Consider the following 15,116-nt stretch of genomic DNA (forward strand, 5'->3'; position numbering starts at 1 on the left):
TCTGTGTCAACACAGTAAATACGTTTTCTCTGCTTATTAACAAAACGACACATGCATATATAGTAGCATAGGCTTGCCAATATCAAACAACCCATTAATCAGTCAACTAACTATAACCACTAACTGCTTTCTGGAACAAACAACAATTACCAATGGGTAGCTAAGCAATCCATTACATTACAACATATAAGAGCCAATCAGAAACCAAGAATTCTGACTGTCCTAATCAATTTCTCACCCAGATTTTTCAATTTACTGCTTCTAAGGTTGTTTTCTTTCCTTTAACAGTCACAATGTGTGATAGGCATCTTCTTTGTTCTCAAAGCTTCTTCACAATCCTCCTATCACAGCCCATCTGGTTAGACTTGTCATCAAAAGACGGAAGCTTCGCATCTATTAGCATAGAACTTATGCTCTTCTAATTCCTTGGCTGGAAGATCAACAACATTTGAGACATCCTCATCTACAATGGAGTTGGCCACTGCCTCACTATTCAAATTGCCAAGGCCTTGTCACTTGTCTTTGTGTGTAAATGGGGGCAAATAGGAGATGCCCATTACGAAACTCGTGGCACCCAACTCCAATGAGATTATTGATGTTTTCCACGATAAGCCCAGAAGCATCTCCATGATACCATTTTCCCAAATATTTGAAAATAATGTACAAATTTAACAGATTAATAGTGAATGAATGCATTCTCGAAGTTAAAAGGACCTTAGAGCTGATAAATATTTTTGCTTCAAAGACCAAATATTTATCTTAAATCCACAATATAATAACAAAGAAAATTTAGAAGGCTATTATATACCTCCGCAGATTTCACAAGAAACATACCCTTTACGTCGATCCAAATTCCTACTATCTATAGAGAGTGCATTTGGGTTAATCAAGGAGGTTAGTCAACTGTTCAAATGGGCAACAAAATTTCTATTTCTGAAGTGCATAACTCGCTCATCATCTGTTTTTTTTTATAATGAGAGACCATTGAGCTAATAAGCATGATACATTGGTGCTCTTTTCCTCCGCCAAGTGCCTTTCTTTGGTTTCATTAATATCACTTTCCAGGATTTGATTTGTTTCCTTTCTTGTGTCCTCCATGCCTTTTCTTTTGCAAACCAACACATTTAATTTCCTTAGAAGAACATTGGAGAGGTAACACTATGGTATCCTTTTTAGTTTTCTACTTCAGAGGCGTTTTATTTCTTTACTAACTTTCTTACTAATTCCGAGGTGCAATATCCTCATGTTCTTGGTATCAACCTTCACAGAGTTCCCATTGTGGTACTTATACTAAATGAGAGATTTGAACTTAATCATTATTAATTATGAACTTAATTACTTGTTATGATCCTAGGGTTTACCTAGGGTTCTAATAGGAAAATGCCGAGGAATTTGGTAGAAATCGGGAAAGAGAGAACATAAACGGAGGGAGGATTAGACAGAATTGGGAGGGAAATGCAGACAGAACAAAACCAAGAGAGAATCAGAGGGATTGGAAGAGAGATCTGAACATCATCTTTGGATTTTGAAGATTATAAGTTAGTGAAGTTGGGGGAAGGTTACGAGCACATCATGAGGGAAATAAGAATTCAAATGTCACTCTTCCTATGTCTTTTCTCTAACTAACCTAACCTAACCTATTTATAGGCTACAACAACAACAACGTAGAACAACAATGTACAACCTACTACAACACATATAATATATAATTCCAATTATATCTTTGGGGATCGTTGGGGTCTTGCCAATTCCCCTTATAATCTTCAAATTCCAAAGATGATGTGCTTGTAACCTTCCCCAACTTCACAACATCTTTTTCTTCCTACTTGCTTGTGTACACCAAATATTTATCTTCAACAAATTTTTCCTCCAATGGTGTAGGGTGACTACTCCTGCAACTATCATTCCTATCTGGACATCCTGATTGCATAGGAAGAGATGAGAAAGTTCAGCAGGTTTCTCAATGGCCGAAACATGGCCTTCATCACAACTTTCATCTCCACAATGATTTATAGCCAAAATATCTAATGAATCAATATTTTTTTCCCATTCATATTGTTCCTTAGTCTCCTGTAAGTTAGAATTCGGAGGAAGTAATCCAACACCAATCTTGTAATACCCTAAGATCCCAGAGAAGGTTAGTATATATCAAGAATAGTGTAAGGAATAAAATAATACCATCTGGATACCTTTTAGGTTGCATGTAAGCAAAGAACTCTCGGGTTAAGTGTGCTTGAGCTGGGAAAGCTCAGGGATGAGTGACCCCTGGGAAGTTCGTATAGGCCCATCAGGGTAAGTTGTTTCGATCCTTCCTATCGCTCGATGCAGGATGTTACAGGTGGTATCAAGGCTAGCTCTTAGTGAAGGCGGTTCGATGAGGGCGAGGAGTGGCGCTGGGGCTCAAGGCGTCCAAGGAGAGGCTTCTGACAGGCTTCTAGGACGACAGCTCCCAAAGAGAAGAAGATCTGGGACCAGTTGTAAGGTCAATGATGAGGACGTCATGTGCTCACTGGGGGGAGAGTGTAATACCTCGAGAGCCCAGAGAAGGGTAGTATATATCGAGGATAATTAAAAAAGCAAACAACACCAGTTGGATATTTTTTGGGCTGAATGTAGGCAAAAAACTCCCAGGTTAAGCGCGCTTTAGCTTGGGAAGCTCAAGGATGGGTGACATCCTGGGAAGTCCTCGTGTTGCACCCTGAGTTGTATGTCATATTCCAATTCCTAGAACATTACTACCGTATTCTTTGATTGTGTCTATGTCGGGGAATGTGAAATTGGTATGTATTGAAATTTATAGGGATTGTAAAATTATGGTGCATGATAAGGAGTTGCCAGGAAATTTGGTGGTATCAGAGCAACCCGGGCCGTGTGTTAGGACCGTGTACTAGCCAAAGGCTCGGGGTACTGGACTGAGGACCGTGTACTAGCTAAATGCTAGGGGTATTGGACTGGGGATACTGGACGGGAGAGAGCTAAGACTAATTGTAAGGTTGTATGACGAGGACGTCATGTGCTCAAGGGGGGGAGAATGTAATACCCCAAGAGCCCAGAGAATGTTAGTATATATCGATGATAGTGTAAGAAAGGAAATAACACCAATTGGATACCTTTTGGGTTGAATGTAGGCAAAGAACTCCGGAGTTATGTGTGCTTGAGCTGGAGAAGCTCAGGGATGGATGACCCCTGGGAAGTTCGCGTAGGCCCATCAGGGTAAGTTGTTTTAGTCTTTCCTATTGCTCGATACGGAATGTTACAAGTGGTATTAGAGCCGACCCTTGGTGAAGGCGGTCTGATGAGGGCAGGGAGTGGCGTCGGGGCTCGGTGGCCTATACAAGGAGCGACTTCTGGCAGGTTTCTAGGACGACAACCCCTAAAGGGAAGAAGATATGAGACTAGTTGTAAGGTCAATGACAAGGACATCATGTGCTCAATGGGGGGAGAATGTAATACCCCGAGAGCCCAGAAAAGGGTAGTATATATTGAGGATAAGTAAGGAATGAAACAATACCAGCTGGATACCTTTTGGGTTGAGTGTAGACAAAGAACTCCCGAATTAAGTGTGCTTGAGTTGGGGAAGCTCAAGGATGGTTGACCCCCTGGGAAGTTTGCGTAAGCCCATCAGAGTAAGTTGTTTCGGTCTTTCCTATCGCTCGATGTGGGATGTCACAAATCTTCTCACAGATGAATAATCCTTTAGTCGGAATCACCTGAAACTTCTTTGCAAGATAGATCAACAAGTCATCCAACACTTCAATCTTTTGGTCGAATGTTTTCTTCAATGATTGTACACTTCTTTACAAGGAGTGCATAGCTTATTTGTCAATGCCATTTCCTCAATTCAAATTCTTCGAATTGAATCTGCCTTTGAATCAGTCTAAAAAAAAAAAAATACCTGACACCTAACTTTAGTAACTGAGGATCGCCTAAGATCAGCTTTAGGGATCGCTTGGCTTTGCTCGTTTCCCAAGTCGGATTGCTTGAATCAATAGCCTCCTGTGACTCAATCGGTTCACCGCAACCTGAATTCGGTAAACCTAATCCGCCTCTCTATTGGATAATCGATCGCCTCACAGCAATTGCCTAGGTCAAATAGCCGAGAATTCCCCTGGCCTGGCTTAGCCTTTAAGTCTGAGCTACAACCTAGGTCAAGATGCAGTAGTCGAGAATCAACATCTATGAATCTGTTTCGCCTTCAAATTCCAAGCCTCAATTATCAGCTGAGAATCAACCGCTTGATATCGCCCACTGATAATTCAACGCGCTTTGTTGCAGCTAAGAGAATCATTGGATCACCGTCAGAAATCGCCTGAATGTTAGCTGAAGATGCTTGTGCAACAAGTGTTTTTCCATTATAACTATAAATAATCCTTAAGAGTATTTATATGCTTTTAGCAAAAATCTTCACCAAATTACGTGGTGGCCTATAAAAAGCTTGAAATAGGAGAATTTCTATGTTTTTCAATAAATGCTCCATAGATATAAGCCAAACCCACACACCCTTAGAAATAGTCCAAGTGTTGGCGAGGGTGGAAAACAAGATTGCTTATAAACGCTTGAATGGTGAAACTATTGGAAACGCCCCTTGAGCGTTTTTAAGGTATCTAGTATGCTTGGTTTATAGACTTCTAATAGAGGCATTTATATGTTAAATCAATAACGACGATTGTGAAGCCCACTCATGGACCTTTCTCGATCAATCTCAGCATTCTCTTTTATCCACGGTTGTGCATATACTTGACAAAATCTATATTGATATATATACACGCACATGCATTTTTCATCTTTATATGTGTAAATTGTCACTGTTTTATACATATCTATACATCCCAAAGCTGGTTTTATGTAACCCATTTTTGCTTGTTAGAAAATTTAAAGTAGTTATTTTGGAATTTATTACATGTATGTATATGTAAATATAAGGAGGCTGAAACTAGGGACTACTTAGTAGATGTATGTACATGTATCATCTACCTTCTTGCTACTAGAGAAAACTTAGGGACAAAGATATGTAAAATCTCACCAATGCTAATAGGCTTAGATATATAGTAATAGGCATGAGTAAAAAAGTTAGATCGCTCAAAGGTTGCTATTCTCCTATCCTTTGTTTCTCTCTTATTTTTAGTGGTTGTGCAAGATGGATACTCATATAATAAGAGTTTTGTGTTAATAGAAAGGACACTGGTAGAGGTTGGCCCAACCTTGCATCATATACATCATGGGGGAGCAAAAATTGTTCAAAATAAGGAGGGGAGGGGTGCACGAGGAAGTACTAGGCTTGACATGTGACAAGGTGGGAGTTGTTGACTTGGAGTAAGAAGAAGTGACGATTGTGGCAATTTTGACTCATGGTGGTGGGACATATGAGAACAAGATTATCGAGGATAGTAGTTCATTTGAGATGGCTACTAAGGTTCATGACGAGACGTTTTCCAAGTTCCTATGCATCTATTTGGATAAGAAAGTGAGACAACCCATGAGAACGGCAAGGACAACCCGTGGGGAGAGTTTCCTAGTAGCCCACTCTGCAACTAGTGCATTGCTTTGTACCCCAAACATTGAGACCATAAACCCGTACAACAATAGATCACTTGCCTAGAGTCTTAGGGTGTCCATACATTGTTTGAGACTCGTGGCAAGGGCAATTCCTGGATTGTGCGAATTGTTGTTGCCACAAGTCTCAAATGCCCGTAGACTCAAGCCAAGTTTATATTGTTGTGCGGGTTCATGGTCTCAATGCTATGGGAACAGAGCGGTGCGCTAAATGTGGTGCAAGTTACTAGGCAACTCTCCACTTGGGTAATCGCTATCATTCTCACAGGTTGTCTCGCTTTCTTATTCAAGTAGATGCATATGAACTTGAAAAGCATCTTGTGAAAGACCTCAATAGCCATCACCAACCAACTATCATGCTCTATAGTCATATCTTCATAAGTCCGATCACCCCAAGTTAAGATTACCACAATCATCACTTCTTCCAATTCCAAGTCAATCCCCCCACCTTATCATATGTTAAGCTGTAGTAGCTCCTCATACGTCTTTCCCATCTTCATTTTGAACAATTTTTTCTTCCCCCCCAACATACATCATGCTAAGTTGGGCGAACTTCTCCCAGTGTCCATTCTAATAACACTACCCTTATGGTTTGGGTATCTATCTTGCACAAGCACTGAAAATGAGAAGAATATGAGAGAAAAAAATGAAAGAAAAAGAGCAAACCTTTGGGTGATAAACCTTCTTTAGCCATGCCTATTATTGCATATCTAAGCTTATTAGCATAGGTGAGATGTTACTTATCCTTATCATTCTTTTTTCTCTGAGTTTTCTCTAGCACCAAGAAGGTTGTTGATACATATACATATACCAAGTTAAGCCTAGTCTTAGCCTCCATACACATACATACATGTAAGATAAATTCCACAAGAATTACATCAAATTCCCCAACAAACCAAAAAAAAGGAGGCATAAATAAGACCAACATTAAAATGTATTTATACATATAAAACATTAATAAAATGTACACATATGAAGTTAAAAGTTGTGTGTCAAAGTGTGCATTTGTACATATATCAATATGGATTGTGCCAAGTATATACACCACTGTAGGTGGAAGAGACTGATCGTGGGTGGAAGAGAATGTTGAGATTGTGATTGATTGGGAGAGGTCCACAAGTGGGCTGCACAATTGAGTGTGTTAAAGAGGATGTGAGCAATTGAGATTTGGATTTAGAAAGAATGTTGAGATCTAGACTTGAGAAAGGTTTTGGGTTTTTGCAACAATAAACGGGGGACGATGGACAACTATGATTGCTAATGGGTTTTGTGTTGATTTCGGGTCAAGTAAAATGATGTCGTTTAGTGATTTAACATATAAATGTTCCTACTAGATATGTTTATAAGCTAACCCCCATTACAAGCCTTCAAGGAAGGGGCATTTTTAATAGTTCCACCATAAATGCTCCTATTACAAGCATTTATAGGAAAGTCCTCTTATAGGCAATCTTGTTCTCCACCCTTACCATCCAACATTTGGAAAGTTTCTAAGGGTGGGTGGGTGGATTTGGCTTATATCTATGGAGCATTTATTCAGAAAGATAGAAACTATCCTCTTTGAAGCGTTTTATAGAGCACCACACAATTTGGTGAAAATTGTTATTGAAAGCATATAAACACTCCAAGAAAGAACCTTTCTAGTTCAAAAGGAAAAAAAGCATGTAGCACAAGCCTTTTTACCTCACCCTCACCATGTGGACATTTGTTGCCCATGTGGCATGATCATTGCCATCCCAATACTATTTTTGTAAGTAGTTTGGGATGAATACTCTTTTGGTAATTAATTTATAATTAATACTAATTAGGAAAAATCTCCAATTGAAGCAGTATAACTAGATACAAACTCATCATAACATATAAAATGAAAGAAAGAAAGTTGGTAAACCCCAATTGTTGAGATTCATTGGAAGTGTAGGACCACTTAAGAAGTTACAACCACTGACAAAAGCATTTTTTCATCTAATTGGTCATAGCAACTATTGTTGAGGGAGAGAGAGAGAGAGAGAGAGAGAGAGAGAGAAAGAGTCAATGTCTCCTCAAGGAGTGAGATTTAATGAAACTCGCCCTTATCACTAGCGTCTTCCATGTTAAACCAACCCACCTAAAACCACAAATTGAGTTGGTATGTTAATCAACCAAATCACTTGTAAGTCATTCGCTACCATTTTTCCTTTTGTAAATCTGAACCACGTCTGTGTGTGCCTCTTTCCGTCTCCATTGATTTTTTGGGTGGATTAGTAGCAAATTGGATTACATTTATGATTTTTATTTTTGTAATACATAGTTGTCTTCGAATTCTAAGTTTGTTGTTATTGTTGTTATTACAAGTGGAAGCAAGTTTCCTATACATCATGCTTGATTGTTGCATCCACAGGGCATTACTTGTTTCAGGAAGTGGTTTCAAAGGATTTATGCTTTGGAGAATAGTGGTTTCAAATAAAGAAAGCATAGGGAGGTTATGCATGAGAACCAGAGAACAAATTGAAAAATTAAGGAAAAAATATGAAGTTGAAGACGTTGTTGCAAGCTTTGGGAAAGACGTTGGTGCCTATGCTGAGGATAAACTTGTGGTGACGAGATCCGTTGATCTGGCAGAGATAGTTTGAAATATGGAATATGAAGAAGAAGGTGATAGTGATCAATGAAGTAAATGCCCCTTGTAGGGGCAAGTTTCTTTCAATCTCGCTCCTGGGAGGAGCGAGATTCAAGCACCCAAATGCCATATTGTACCGTAACAATGTGGATTGCAACATCGTTAGAGTTGTAGCATTTTTAGAAATTGTTTTGAACATGTAGCATTATTTTAAGTTTAAAATTATAGTATTTATAAAAAAATTTCATAAACCATTACCACACCAGTCTTAAAGCATTTCTAAGTTGATTTTGCTAACATTCAACAGATAATTTAAGGTACATTGTGTAGAAGATTGAAAAATAGGAACTATAACAACTAAGAACAAACCTAGGAACATGAACTATAGCAACTAAGACTCCAAAAATAATCTTCAAGAAGCTTTTTCTTTCTTTCTTTTCTTTTTCTAGCGAACAAGAGCAGTGTTGTCTATATAATGTTCATCAAAGTTTGTGAAATAACTAAATCCAACAGAAATAAAAAGGAAATGTTGCAACCACTTGAAGCCACCAAGTGGTGGGTCGCAAATATTCAGTTTCTGGATGCACATCAGGTGAAAAACCATTCAGATGAAAAATTAGATACCCTATGTTCCTAACAATAAGTAATTTTCTCAATCTGGGATAAACACCATACCAAACTAAAAACAAATGGTTCTAATACCAGAAAATAGTACCAAACTAGACATAAATGGTTTTATGACATGAATGTACCAAATGGATCTTTTCCCTTCATAATAAATTCTTTCAAAAAAATAAGTGCAAGTGTCAAAAGACTGAAAACAACATAGAATAATCAATATACAACTGACTTCAAACGACCAAACATTGAATTTGTTAAATTATTATCCACCATACATTTTAAGAACTTAAAGCTGTTAAAGAAATTGGTATATATATATATTACAATAGCATTAATACTCTTAACACAACACGTTCCCCCTAGTGAGGCCAAACTTTCCTTCGTAATTGGACAAACATGTGGAACTATTCAAATATTGAGTTGGTAGAGAGTAAATATGAAAATCTTTTGCCCATTCTGGTTTTGTACTAAACTATTAACCACTAACCTACCTAAAAACTCAGACAGATAGTATGTTTTTAAAAAATGAAACTGTATAAAATGAAAAGTTAGTAGTATCGGTAGTGGAGATCAGGACGATAAAGGCAACAAGAGAACAAGAAACAAACACGAACATAGAAAATTAAAAAGCAAAAAGAGGGAAAACAGGAATAAATATGCAGTACAAGTGTAACATAAGGGAAAAAAAATACAAAAATAAAAAGCCAATAGTCAAGGCATTCAAAACCCTAAGAATCAAAACCAGAAATTGATTGAGGACATTCAAGCTGTAAGAATTAAAATTGGGAATTGATGGTGAGGGTTTCAATTGGAGGCAGCCGAAGGTCTGGCATTGAGAAAGTTAGGGGAGAGGAAAGATAAAGATATGATGGTAGAGATCAATTCAATATGGTTTGAAGGTGAAGGTCTATAAATACCAGTTATAGAAGGGGTGGCAGCAAATCATCGAGCAGTGTATGCCCAATCTGAGAAGTGAAAGAATTTTGGAGAGTTTGCGAAGACTAATAGAAGAAATCGGGGTAGACAAGAACTGGTGGTTCACGATAATTCACAAGGAGAAAGAAAACAGAGATTGAGGGAGAGAAGTGTCCACAACTGTGAAGGGGAAAAAAAGAAGAAAAAGAGAAAAGGCGTACCGGCGAAAGCAACGGGAGTAAAACTCGCTTCCTTTATTTATTTTATTTGCTGTTATAAACTGTTGTGCTGGTCATCTTTCCGATGGACCATGCTACTTGTACATCAAGGGCTATGCCTTGGGTTACACCCGCGCAAATGACTAAAATACCCTTCACGCCTTACCGCTTTGGGTGAGAGATATTTTTGTCATTTTAGCTCCATTGTGTACCCCAAAGTGTAGTCCAAGGAGTACAAATAGCATTTTCCTTCCAAAAATCTGAAAAAACCTAAGTACCTGATTCTCAATAATGGCCACATGGCCCTCGCGACGCCTTGGCTAATCAGAAAGGGAAAATACTATTTGTACTCCTTGGGTTTCACAATGCAGCTAAAATGAAAAAAATACCCCTCACCCAAGGCGGTAAGACGCGAGGGGTATTTTAATCATTTGTGCGCGTGTGTAGCTCAAGGTGTATAAGTAGCATGGTTCTTTTTGGAATAGGAACTCACAGTTCTGCATTGGTGATTACAAATAAGGTGCAAAAAGACCTAATTTCACAAAGTCAATTAACCCAATGGACCGTGGACCCGACCCATATGATAAGATTTTTGCAATTTGCCCTATGTCTTATGTTATTTACACTTGAACTCTTAATTTTTTGAAAATTTCATAAAAGGCCTCAAATTTCTAAGATCATACGAAACCCCCAAATTTCCAAAAATTACAAAACATCCCCTTAGTTTCAAAAATTACAAAAATACCCTCAGGTATGGTAAATGGTAGGAAAGCTCTGTAGGTCTTAGTAATGATAGAATCACCCTTGAGTTTCAAAAACCAAGAAAATATTCCTACATTGCATTTAGGCTAGATTTTCTTAGATAAAAGGAATTTTATTAATATGGGATGTCGAGAGCAAATTGATAATATAGAAGGTAAAGTAATCCTCTATTTAATAACTCAAATTTTTAGATAGATAGTGATTAAAAATTCAACATGAGATTACAATGTTTGTTCGAATAAATTATTGAAAAATAGATTGTAGGGATTATACAATACAAAGACCAAATGAGTATTTATATTGCAGTATGTATGTTTTCAAAAGTATTCTGATGCATGTTATGAAATGTTTAAAACAATGTTATGTGTTCTCATAGTTACTTGATTTTGTACATTATATGATAAAAAATGATATAAACTAAGAACATAAAAGATATTTTCTAGTGTTTAGCTTGTGATTACTTGTTATTGAACCATTATGCTAAATGCTATGAGGCAACTCCATTGGATACTAAAAGGATAGGACCCAGGCTTGATCCTGTTCCCCCCTCCCCCCACTATATAGGATCTTAGAGCTTGATATACTATTATTGATGGTTTTATTATTTAAATGTGATTAATGATTTTATGTGCTTATTGTGTTATATATATTGAAATGGTTAATTGTTACTTTGTCATGGCTATAGCATGTTACTTGATCTAAACTATTGTATTGGGAATATTTGGAAAATATTTATTTGTTTACACATGAAAGGTAGTGTCTTTTGCTTTATGATTTAACATATGTAGAAAACCCTCAATGAGATGTCAAACTTATCCTACCACTTAATATATTTCAAGTGACCAGCAAGATGCCTAGGGATGGACTCAGATTGAGGGACTAGAAGTGGACTATTAGAACTATCTTGTTATCTTATTTTCTTTATTTATCATATAATGCTAAGACTCAAAAGCTTTTATATAAGTCATTGTTGGCCCTCTGAGTTTTAATGATTTAAGAAGATCAGTGGATGCTAATGTTCGTGTTCCTTGAGTTTTGACTTGGGGTATATGATCAGTCATGCTTCTCCCTAGAGGGGAGTGTGACAACAATTGTCCTTCAACAACTTAACACTCAAGTTGAGCTTCAAAGTTTTCATGTTCACAGAAAGAACCTCAAATGCATCATAAGAGTTCGAATCATACATCATACCAATCATCTAATTGACATAGCATTCCCCATACTATGTTTCAAACTCACGTTTGTTGTACATTCCTAAATGTAAAACAACCTTGGACTCTACAGGTAGCTCAAATTAGTATCAATCCTGGCTTATGACCAATAGATACACAAGCTTCAGGACTAATTTTAGACAAGACAAAAATGCAACAAAACTAGCTTTTACTAATTGAATACAGAATCAGTGAGATGGTTGGCCAAGTAATTAATCAAATATTTACCTTATAATAAAAATTTGTGAAAGTTTTCTTGTAATCAAGTATATATTTACCTTTACAATGCTGGTAGCTCACAGCTTCCCTGCAAAGCAAGAGGAAAGATAACAAATTAGAAACTTGCAATTAGTTTAAAAGGGTAAAACAAAACATAAATCAAGTTTGAATGCATCATCTACACAAGTGGTACAGCTACATATTTACTCTTTACTCAACATTCCTCAAGTATAAATAGAGGTTTATTGTGGTAAACAGGGGAATGACACATATGTACTGTAGGAGTAGAAAAGGCCAGTAAAGCAACAAAAACAATCAACAGGACTGCTAATGGCAAAACAATTACATAGACGTGTTCAACTGTACCATGAAATCTCATATAGAAAGTTATCTTTGTTTCCTAATCACATGTTTTATGCAGCACCAAAAGTTACCACGTAGGGACACTTCATTGTGGCTAAATTCATGCAAAAATGCACGAATTCTAGCATAATGGCCATTTGTAAAACAACTCTTCCCTCAGAATCAATTTGGGAAGCTTACCTCAAACTTTACCTACTTCAAAAGATTAGAAATTTTCACTAATTTACCACTTCAAAAAAAAAAAAAAAAATGACTAAATGCCACCCTTACGAAATTTTTTTACCAAAACACCACCTTCCCCACCACCTAGGATGCCACACCAGATAAGGGGCTAGTGTGGTTGGTTAGTCAACACAGAACTGCCCACGTCATAGGTGGTTCTTGCTGAAGAGTTAGACAAAAATCATCCAAATGTTTGTGTTATTAATGAAGTTTTAGAGTTGCTTGTGATACAAACAACTATAAGTTATAGCCACGTGGGATGCAAGTGGATATTGGTGTCATGCTTTCCTTTCAACTAAAAATTGAAGTAACATAGAATTTCTTGTTCTCTGTCACGGCAATCACGCTGAACAGCTTTTATCCTTTTGTCTCTAGTTCCTTGGAAAAATCTTTTTAGGGTTTCTGGTATATTTGATGCGGGACAGCAATGAAGAATTGCAGAAAATAGGGAAGAAAAAGAAGAGACTAAGAAGAAGAAGAAGAAGTAAGGCCGAGAGAGAGAACAATCAAGAGAGGAAATCTAGGTTAAAAGTAAGCCTAACTACAATATGCTTAGGAATCTAAATCCTAATATGATTCCAATCTAAATCCTAAATCCTATAATATCTCTTTCCATCTAAGAAAAAGGGAAACACATCAAAATAATAAGAGAACAAAATAAATCCTAATCTTCTAAAATTAAATTAGGAAAAACATAAAAAATAGTCCTATCATTATCCTTATCAGGAACACCCAAAAGTTTTAAAGGAAAAATCAACCATAGCCTAGAGAGGTACTTTCCCTAGGTGAGCATTGCAGGTTCCCACCAGGCATTGGAGAGGGAGATTTGGGCAATCTTAGTCTAAATAGACTAATCATAAGACAACATTTCCAATACCACAACAGAAGTATGCTTTAGCACACTTCCAGTTTCAGAGGTTTTTGTACTAACATAACTTTTCAAAAATTTTACCTTCATAGTCTACATGCCACTAAAATTATCTGTAACTTTTTCAAAGTTAAGAATAATCAAGCATCCATAGGCCAGTAATAACATAACCATTGAATATGGAGTTGAGAACTCCCTAGCAGAGGCCAGGACTCTGAGAAGTATTAAGTACAAACAACACAACAATCACAAGCCTTAATCCCACTAGGTAAGCAGGAGTATGTACCAATATGAGTATAATTCTATGGGATAAAATAATGACTCGGTACCTGATCAAAACATCTTTCCTACAGTGCACGCCCTGATAATACTTGGATTTTTCTACTTTAGTGAAAAGGTATTCAAATCCTCTGCCCTTTGGGATTTTCTTTGTTATCCTACCACTCTCGTTAATTTTCCCAGAGCACATCTTGTCAAATTTGCCGGCTATTATCTTCTCTTCAAAAGCTTTCAAGAAATGTAAAGGAACAAGAGATTCTTCCAGCCAATATGTTTTTCTTCTGCTGGAGGGTTTTTCAACCTTGGATTCACGAGTCACAATGACGTCAGGGGTAAATCTTCTCTTGCCAAAATCTAGAAGATATTTCTCAATTATTCCTTCAGTGCATTTTTGATGGATTATAACTTTTTTGAAGTGTTCTATTAATATCCTAAATTGGATCACCTTTGAAAGAAGATCAGTATTCTCAATGTCATCCCATCTAATATTTGCATCGAGCTCTCTAACATGAAAATATTATACAAATCAAACACACTGAAACTTCAAAAATCAATAGAATATTAAATTCTATGAGAAACATCTTTTAGTTAGCAAGTAGCTAAGGTAATCTAGCAAATCTCTTGTGCAAGAATGAAACCTTGTTCCAAATAAGTTCAAATTGGTGATGCACAAATATTCACTAGAGGATGATCTAAATAAAGCTATTCTGGATACAAGTGGACCATGTAATGCCATAATGGGAACTAGGAGGCAAGTGGAAACCATGTCATGGAAAATTCTGACTGCTCTTACCTTTTGGCCTTGGCTGACCTTAGTGGGTGCCTTCTAAAAACTAAGTTGGGTTACCCATAGGGGTAGGTAGGCCAGGGAGGCAATGCCCCACACATGCAAAGTGAAAAATTAGGAGCACACACCTGGAGAGCAAGTTGTTCCACAATTTTTGAATGCAACAGCTCGCCAAGCAATATATTGGCTTCTTCTAGCAAATTCTGAACTAATAGGATATGATATGCCTTCCATCTTTGTACGGCTGCATATTCAAGGCATCCAACAAATTTAGATATTATCAACTTCAGGAAAAACAGAAGACTACAAAGCAAAGATACTGGGAATGTTATGTCCTGACAGTTCAGAATTTGCTAAAAGGAGACAATATGTTGCTTCATGAGCTACTGTTGAGAAATCAAAAAGTATTGAACAGCTTGTTCGCCAAGTGTATGCTCCTGAATTTTCACTTTGAATGTTCAGGTAGGGCATTCCCTCCCTGCTCTTCAGTTTTAACCTAACCTGA

At 37.2% G+C, this 15,116-nt stretch overlaps 1 long non-coding RNA gene across 2 annotated transcripts in view; it reads right to left on the reverse strand.

Annotated features, from left to right (window-relative positions):
- The window catches only part of LOC127809914 (uncharacterized), a 30,160-nt gene continuing 15,044 nt past the window's right edge, over positions 1-15,116 (reverse strand). For both annotated transcript variants that reach the window (XR_008025310.1, XR_008025305.1), the window contains exons 4-5: positions 14,740-14,855; positions 1-12,180 (exon numbers count right to left, since the gene is read on the reverse strand). This is a non-coding gene — a long non-coding RNA (uncharacterized LOC127809914). The remainder of the gene's footprint in view (positions 12,181-14,739; positions 14,856-15,116) is intronic.

The sequence above is a fragment of the Diospyros lotus genome, chromosome 1 (genome assembly GCF_014633365.1).
Source record: "Diospyros lotus cultivar Yz01 chromosome 1, ASM1463336v1, whole genome shotgun sequence".
Classification (NCBI taxonomy): Eukaryota; Viridiplantae; Streptophyta; class Magnoliopsida; order Ericales; family Ebenaceae; genus Diospyros; species Diospyros lotus.